The following is a 9,325-nucleotide window of genomic DNA, read 5'->3' as shown; positions in this document are numbered from 1 at the left end:
GTGACTGTGTCTGCATAAACGATAGACGTGTATTCATGTAACATATCGTTAAGAAACGTTGTTGGTCTGCTTTTTACTGGAGACCATTGTCACAGAACTCAATTTGGGGTGCTCTCTTAGTTGCCTTTTGGGGTTTACCTTTTACAACAAATTTGTTTTTAGTCTTTGCTGTGGCTCTTCTTGAATTATTATTATTATTTTTTATCTGGGAGTCTTTACCTGCCAGCACAGTTGGAAGAGGGTCAAAAGTAGGATTTATGCATAACGAGAGCAGCGTCCAAAGATCAGATGAGCTGAGGCCAGGTTTTCTGCTTCTGTACAACTCACACCCCAACCCCCAAAAACAAACGGAGTGTTGACTGCCAAATCAGAGCATGACATGCAAGTCCTCTTTCTGTTGTGAAATGCTGTGGTTCTTTGTCATGTATAACAGAGGTAGGAATCAAAGAGAGCTCTGCACAAAGGGCTGGTCACTACAAGATGTTGGCTGGGTGCAGTTACCTCTTCTCATCCCCGTGTATCTTCAAACACAGTGGCAGCTCCACTGCTCCATAATTTTTTGGGGGGGCTCTCTTTGTTTTTTCTAGAAGCACCGACTTCTGCCTATGTGTAATTAGGCAGAGGTGTAAAAACAGACAAGCAATAAAGAAATCCTATAATCTTTCGAGTTTGTGATTCTTCAGTAGACTTTGATTTTGAAATCTTCAGATGGTGAGAGTCCTCACTTTTTTTTTTGGTATTTTTTTAAAGCATTTGGTACTCTTGTAAGTAACATGATCTGTTTAGACGCAGGAGGCAGCAACATCTATCTGTGAAACGGTTAAACCATCAGTAAATAATTAACATTTACAATGCTGTCACATATTCGTATTAGCAGGAACTCTGTAATGATGCATTGCCTCATACTTTGTTAATGCGCTGTATGAACATGAGGTATCACATTACAGTTGTATGGGATGTTACCTAGAGGAACTGCAACAATGGTGTACCAAAGGTCAGTTTTATTTAGAGATGGCTTTTTATTTGTTTTTTAAATGTGAAGGGTGTCTCTGGAATTTGCAGAACAGTAATGCTGGTTGTGAAATAACCAATGTTACCTTGATAACAAGTGCGAGCCAAAGCTGAGAGCACCACGCAAGACACAAAGACACTGTTAATGGAAGTTCAAAAACCTTTATGTTCAGACAGAAATACCTCCCTAGCTAGCTGTAGTTATATGTGAAGTATGCATAAATGCAAGGGAACAATTTTCTTTTTCTTGAGAAGAAAGAAACAGGTTTAAAAATTTACAGAGTTATTAGATTTTTCCAGTTCCCTTGACCTACATTTATCGCCCAGATTAGAAATTGTAGTGTTCTAACTATAGTTCTGGCAAGTGTTCTAATGTTCTGGCAAGTTTAATATAACTTTTTCCCCACTCTGTTTTATTATGGTTAATAAAAATGAATTATTTGCTTTGATGGAACTTTCAGTTCTTTACTTAACATTTAGTCAGAAAAGAAATATATACTTAATTTTTTTTCTCTCACCTCTGCAAACAGCACATCAAATTAATGATAACAAGGTAACTTGTGCCTTTGGTTACCATTTTAGATGATCACTTGTTCTCTTGGAGTTATAACATTGATTTGGTATACAACTGTTAAACCAGCACAAAAATCGTGATGTTCAGGAGCCAACAGTCTATTTAGAATGTGCCCCTCCAGTGCTGCATTGTGTGGCTTTTTGGAACAGTAAATCCCCATTCAGCAGCATTATAGCCCAGTGAAAGGCTGCCTGCAGCTCTGGGTCCAGTCATCGTGTCAGCAGAACTTAACAATAACTGTAGCTTTGTGTCTGGTGAGGTTACATCAACAGCCATATAGATTAACATCTTTCTGACACCTAAAATAAAATCATAAATGTATTTGAATATATATGAGGATTTGGTATAGGAAAAGGGTAAGTGTTCATTGCATTAGTTCTCATTAGTGGTGATTAACCTGCTCAAGATACAATAAAAAGGAACATTCTTCTTGTGCCACTCTGTGGTTAGCTATGAGAGTGGTGCCAAGATAACTTCCTGTAAACAGAAAATATCATCTTTCTAACGATCTAGCAGTTAGGAAAAAGCTAGCATTAATCTTAAAACACCTATAAGTGGCAAAAAGCTTGCCAAATCAGATACATGCCTCTTTGGGTAAGCAGTGACCGCAGAGAACTAACTTCCAAATGCAGAATGCATTTCTAGATCACGCTTTTGCAAAACTGCTTCTACAGTAGGCCTTAGAGTGTCTGCTTCCTTAGAGCCAGGTCTTCTCTCAAATCTGTTGGGAGACAAACCTTAAAAATAATGGAAACACATACTCAACTGCAGTTAGGATTGCATTCCCTGTTTACAGGGTTCTCCTCTTTTCAGGTGAATCTACAGCAAACAGCACCACCACAGCTGCCAATACCTTCTTTGGTTTGTTCTAGTTGTGCAACTTGACATAGACTATATCTGCCAATCTAGCTTTACAATCTCCTCTTTTATGACAATGAATAGGATTGCTTTGATGCCTAGTAGGAATAAACCCTCCTCCCTCCAGGAAGACAGATGTTTTGCGTTAAATGCTTACAAAAGGAGTTGATCAGTTAAATACAGCTGTGTTTATTTGAAAGTACCCATCTAAGCATGCTTGTTTTTTTATATATTAGGAGTGTTGTAGATGTTTGTGTGTGTTTCGTGGGTTTGGGAGAAATGAACTCTGATTGGTCTGAATTGGTTTTAAAGCAAATTTCCTTTAGTGAAATAGGTGGTGTAGTATTTTACAGAACATTTATAGTATGTTTTGAACTTTCACAAGGTTTTTTTTGATTGATGATATTCTGCTAAAAATACCTGAAGATGACTTATTTTCTTATTTTTAAACTGGTATGCTTATATTTGTTTTTTATCCTTAACAGAGGCACCCTGAATTCCCAAGGTTTCTACAGAACTTCATGAAGTGTATGAGTTAAAGTAATTATTTTTCAGATTCTCTGTGAGATTGTTAAACCTTAAACCCATGTTTAAGCTTCTGTTTGTAGGGTATTGCTACTGGGTTGCTCTTAAATACTATTTCTGTGCACAATGCATTTTACAACTGGTCTCTTAGTGTTTTCTTCTCTTTTATTATTAATTTATTGTTGCAGTAATCTTATTATTCCCATTTGAAATTCAATCTGGTAGTAGACTATTTCTGTTGTAAGTATTCATTTATGGAGACTCTTTGAGCTACTGGATTTATTCAGTAATAAAACTGTGCCCTAGAGTGATTGTAGTGGAATCCTACTTTACCTATAAGCATATAGAATTACAAGTGAGGTTTAACAGAAACTGATATGTTGTGTGTGGGGTCTGTGTCAGTCCCCTTTCATTTTCCTTAATAAAAGAAGGTAAAACATGCTTTGTTTCTTTCTATTAAGAGTTGATTTTCTTGGAAGAGCAAGTCTTTGCTGATTCAAAATTATGGAAGTACCTAAACTGTTATAGGAGTCTACACGTGTTTAAGATGTTCTGGCCTCCGTAGCAACAATAAGGCTGTATCAACATTAGCTGCTCCAGAGCCCTGGTTTAGGATAGGGTTCAGGCTGTGAATGGGTTGCTGGGAGGTGGGCATCCATTCTGTTTGGTTAGATTTACTCTGGAGCATAATCTTCAGCGATGGGATGAGTCAAAGAATTGTTAGTAGGATTGCCTCAGAGCCAAGCAGATCCTTTGGATGTAGCCTGTGTGTTAGAGGCCAGGTTCATTGCAAAATAGTGGTGGCATTGTACCATTATCAGGTACATTAAAATAGAAGGATAGACCTTTGTGTAGGGAATGTTCCTAATCTAACAGGAATCTCCTTGTCTAGACTTGCTGCTCAGGTCCCATGGGATAGGTTATTTATTTATTATGTTTGTCTAGGTATGTTTGCACAGCCTGGTTACTTGACTATTTGAGTCTACTTTTGATATGGCACTCTATTAAATCTAGAGTAGTATCTAGTATGAGAAAGCTTTTTTTTTTCCTGTCTGTAAAAGTTAAAAATAGCATTTTTGGCAGAAAAAATACTGGAGGCTTGGTCAAACTATGCCTTATGAGGGGCTGTTCTAAACAGGAGGGAAGCCATTTTGTGTAGTTATGAGCTTAAGAAATCACTGAGGTGAATCTGCTGACACTAAGTATTGAGATAGGCTTGTATATTGTGTAGAATACGTTTTTTGTACAATAATTCCCTCCTCTTTTGCCCCCATCTTGCTGCCAGTAGCTGTCTGCACCACAGAAATGCAGTGGTCTCCAAGGACAATGGTGCCCTTCTTTAACAGGGGGAGGTATTTCCTTATGAGAAGTAAACAATGATTAAATTTTACTTTTGTATATTTAGATGAATGTGAAAAGTAAATATTAGTAGTAGAGCATACTCATTTCTTAGATAGCTGAATGATGCTTTAAGTGCTTTTACCTTGCAGGCTTCAACCAAGCTGTTGGAAAAAGTGATTAATGCAAAGATGTGGTGGCAGAGAAATCAATAAAAAACCTGAGGGTCACTGTGCTGTTTTCATCTTAAAGATCCTTCCAGAATGTTGACTTCTGACCCTGATGTGTTTGATGAGGCTTAACCTTTCTCTTACGAAGCAGCCTTTTAAAAAGTTCAGGTCTACAGGTCACTGTGGGTGGAGGAGGCTTGTAATAAGCACTCCACCAATTTTTTTTTAATCATTGTTAGTCATTATCATAAAGATGATAATGATTGTTTATGGCTTACTGAAGACACTTAGACTTTCAAGCTGATCATGTAGTACTTAAGCTGTGTATGGAGGCTCTGCTAGGGTCAAAGCAGAGATACGTATCCACTTTCCTTTTGCGTGTCTAAAATTGTTCAAGTCTAGTTTATGGATAATCAGACTTGCATGTTGATGGCATGAGGGAACCTTTATGGTGGCTTTAGATTTTAGCCTAGTGATTTCTATATGGTTGGAGTTTCTCATGCTTAGCTTTTGTGCGGATGAAATATGTTTTCCCTGTATGGTTACCATAAAAGGACATTGATACAAGGCATGGTGTCTAACAGAAATATACTAGAGCTAGTTGAGTGTAGGGAAACCTTTTATTGAGGGTTATAAAAGACCAAATAAAAACACTTTCTGACTTTTGCAAATCCAGTCATGCTTCTACTCCTCTTATGGGCATGATGTGACTGGGATTGGATCTGTTTTGACAAACTGTATCTGAGGAGCTTTTCAGATCCTGAAACAGAATTTGTACTTGAGAAAGATCATACTGGATGCTGTATTGAGACCCAGCGAAGCTCCAAATCAGGAAGATTTGGAACACTCACAGGACAGTGCTTGTGAATGAGTTGCTTTTCTTCATGGTATAGTCCCTATTCATTATTTAGATTGTGTGTTTTGATAAGTTCTGTACAACAGTGTTTATTTTTTTCTTGTATGACTAGTATGAGTGGAATCCAGTACATTGATGCAAGGACGTATGCAGTCTTTGGAGCACACTCGCTACTGCAAAAATTTTCATGATAGTATTTTAAAATGCCTCTACAAAGTTTTAGGAGGATAAATGGAAAAAACAAACAAACAAAAAAAACCTATGGCTAAACAGAATAAAAAAAACAAGCTTTCCTCCCTCAGGTAATAAGTTGGGCATTAGTTATTACATTATTACAACTGTGACTCATTTCCCGTAGAGGCTAAATTAATGGTTATTGGACTATGTCCTGGGAGACAACAAATGTGGGCAATTTCCGCTCAAAGCCTGGGGATGTTTGATTCTGAAATACAACTCCTTTTTGAGAGGTGTTAACTGCTTCATTTCTTCCTGTTTAACGGGATTCTGGTTCTAATTTTACAATGACAACTGTTAAAATGTTGATGGGAGTGGTGTTTAGTGTAAGTATGCTCTAAATTAATACCTCTTGCATTCTTACTGCTTGTAAAGCTTGAAAGAATCACAATGAGAGTTGGTTTGTCCATTGTTTTGCTGAAGTTTGCCATTTTCTGAGTTTGAGAACAAAGCCAACTCTTTCAGATTGCTTCATAGGGTGGGGGTGAAATGCTCTCTATTATGGCGATCCTCTTTCCTCAGGAAGAGGAAAGCCTTATTGATTTAAGATCTGATCTTTACAGTTCAGTGTTTATTGCACCTCCCTTCTGCTTTAGCTGTGAGAATATATCTTAAGGAGTGGCTGAGGATCTAATGGATTGAACATGCATGTGTAGATATTAATACTAGCAGAAGTCTTGTAACAAAGACCTACCAAGGAAGCGCTTCACTACGGATCTTGCCATTTGAGTTTTAATAGAAAGGAAGATAGCGTGGGATTTAGAATTTGATTGAAAATGAATCAAGTTTAGATAGTTAGGAGGCAGAGGCTTCACAATTCATAGCCTGATTGTCAAAATGCTAGAAGATCAGTTGTATTTGAAGCTGTAAATTTGTCGCTATTCAGAGTGGTGACATGCTTTTTTGAAATCATCTATTATAGTAGAGATGCTTGTTTTAGAATGTGGTTTGAGCCAGATTTTGCAATGGAATAGTCAGTTTGCACTTGGCTACCAGTTTTCCCCTGATAATAAGAACAACACTGTTGACATAAATACAGATAATTTCTAGAGATGCATCAGGATCCAGTGAAGCAAACAAATCTGAAATCTTCTCCCTTGTTTTCTGATTTTTCTCTGATTGTCCCAATGACATCACAAGGGAAAAAAAAGATCAAAAGAAAGATGTTATCCCCTTTACATCAGTTTTTTTCTTTGGTTGTATTTGTTCCTGGGCTACTGCCAGATGAACTTTCAACAAAGGTTCAATTGTAGAATTGGGATTATTCTTTTTTAAGAGTACTGTGGGTACTGTGGTACATAAGCATTGCCCCAACACTACAGATTATAAGACCATTTCATTCCAGAGCACTGCAAAATTGCAAACTAATTCTGTTATGTGAACTACAATTGTACATTTTCCTGTTCAACAACAGTGGAACAGTCCCATTTAACTATGAAGTAATGTCTGCTGCTCCAATTGTCCTCAAGTGAACTCAACGTACAGGTTGCTTATATAATAAAAAGGAATGAGCACAAGGAATGAATATGTCGTTCCTGTACTTTACTTCACGCATTTCAAGGAAGGGTGAGTTATTTAACCAGTTTGTCTGTTAAAATGATTTTGACTCATGTATAAATTGCTTGAAACTGCTTCTGCCTCATTTCTGAGGGTACAGTAAATTTTGTACTTCTGTTAGGGGCCATATACTTCTACTGATGAAACAAGAATATTGCTCTCTGGGCAGATACATGTAGAGATCTTATGTATGTAATTATTTAGCATTTACCACTTTATGAGCTATAACTTGATGTCATGGTATATTACCTCATTGTACTTCTGAGCAAATAGACTTGTAAAATACTGAATGCTGTTTGAAATGCAAAGTGATATAAAAAAATGGTGCTTTCGGGGTATTCTCATTTTGAGTAATGTTTTATTAAATATTTAGGAGAAAAATAGGCAAAAATACATTCATGACCCTGCAGCTGGAGTCCAGCATAAGCCAACAAGAAAAGTAAGATTTTGAGGTATGTGAAGACAACTCACTAAGCTGTGAGCAAGATTTGAATGATGATCAGTAGTCTTTTCCTACAGTGCTACCAGTGTTCTGCAAGCTAAATTTGTAGTATGTTTTCTAAGGTGTGGGAGGAAACCTGACCTGTCTTTAAGTGCTTTTTTTTTTTTTAACATGAGCTAAGAAATAGTCTTCTAAATTTATGTTACCTGAAGAGACAAGCTGGATAGAAATACAGCCATTTAGATCTTACTTCATTGTGAGAATGCTACAGAGCCCCAGTTGAACGTGAACATAAAGTAACCTCAGACAGGATGTTCTTTCTTGACTGTCTTTCCAGCTGAACCACTGGGTCGTATTACTTCATAAACCACTTGGGGATGCACACTTCCACTTTACCTTTTCTTTTTGCTGTCACAAACTAGCTTATTTACGCACAGAATTTCCATGTTTTTGCTTAGTAGCATACATATTTAACGCAACTTTTTTGGAATTCCAGTTTTGAGAATAATACATTTGTCATTTTAAAGTTGAACAGTAGTAAAGGAAGAAGAGTATGTGATCGAGTGAAAGTGGGGAAAAGAATATGCTAAGGAACAGCATGTGTAAGGGAATGTAATGTGTAGACTCAGCCAGGGCATGTAGGTTATATTCCTTGGGTCATGCCAAGAAGTAATTGAGTCTTGCTGAAGTACTGAAGGGGCCAAACAGATTTCTCAAGAGCTGGGAGAGACAGTGGGTTGGTAGAGCATCAATGTGATTAACCTTTGTGTGAATCAATCGTCATTGTGTAAGAGCATAAAAATATGCCAAAAATTTTCCAGAAGGAGCAGTAGGTAGCTGGATTGCCCTACAGAATGCTAACAAGAACTTTTCTCTATCAGTTGCAGTTCTTTCTCATCTTGTTGATGGGTCAGAATCAAAGCAAAAGTACAGTGAAAGAAAGGTCTGCCGAGATTGCCAAAAACTAAAATGAGATACAACAACTGGGTAGATGAGTAGGGGGAGAAAGAAAAAATGCTTAGTAAGGTCTGCAAGCAAGAAATGGCTCTTGGGGAGCTGGCAGTTGTTTGTGGCCTGATCCAAGTTCAGAACTTAGAAGGACAAAAAATGTGTAATGAATTTGGGATTGGGCTAAAACACAGATACAATATACATGCAATCACCTTTCATTTAGAAGTGTCTTTATCTCTCAATTTCTTTTCTGGTTTTGCTTGCTTTCTTCTTTTTATAGTGCTCAGGTTATGCTGGCAGTAAGGAAGTTACAACTGTTCCTAAAAGAAAATTATCCCTGTTTTGCTATGTGGAAGGGATGTACTGTTCAAAGATTATTGCAATTTCTGTCATAGTTGATTATACTCCCATAGTGAACAGTAACAACAGCAACAACAACAAAAAAGCTGTTAATTGCTGTACATTTTTTTAATTTACATTTTATTTATTAATGCTTCATTGCTGCTATTGCAGCCTTCGTTGTTCTTTGTCCAGTTCAGATAGTTCCTCTGATAGCTTAGGTGGGTCCTCATCATTAAGGCATCTTTGAACACATCTTTGAACGCTTTGTGTAAAACAACACAGCTTGGAAAACTTGTGCAACTTTTTTTCCTTCATACAAGTTCTCAGTCTTCAAACGTGTGCAGGCAAAGCACCCTTCTGAAGTACGGTGTTGTCTGAGTTACTCTGATGTAGACAGGCACACATGTCATCTGTGAAGGCCACATCAGCTTTATGTTAGAAAGTACATCCCATTCTAGGGAGGTGGT

The sequence above is a fragment of the Cyrtonyx montezumae genome, unplaced genomic scaffold, assembly GCF_038088225.1.
Source record: "Cyrtonyx montezumae isolate F1298 unplaced genomic scaffold, pur_monq_1.0 scaffold_3, whole genome shotgun sequence".
Classification (NCBI taxonomy): domain Eukaryota; kingdom Metazoa; phylum Chordata; class Aves; order Galliformes; family Odontophoridae; genus Cyrtonyx; species Cyrtonyx montezumae.
This window is presented reverse-complemented; position numbering follows the sequence as displayed.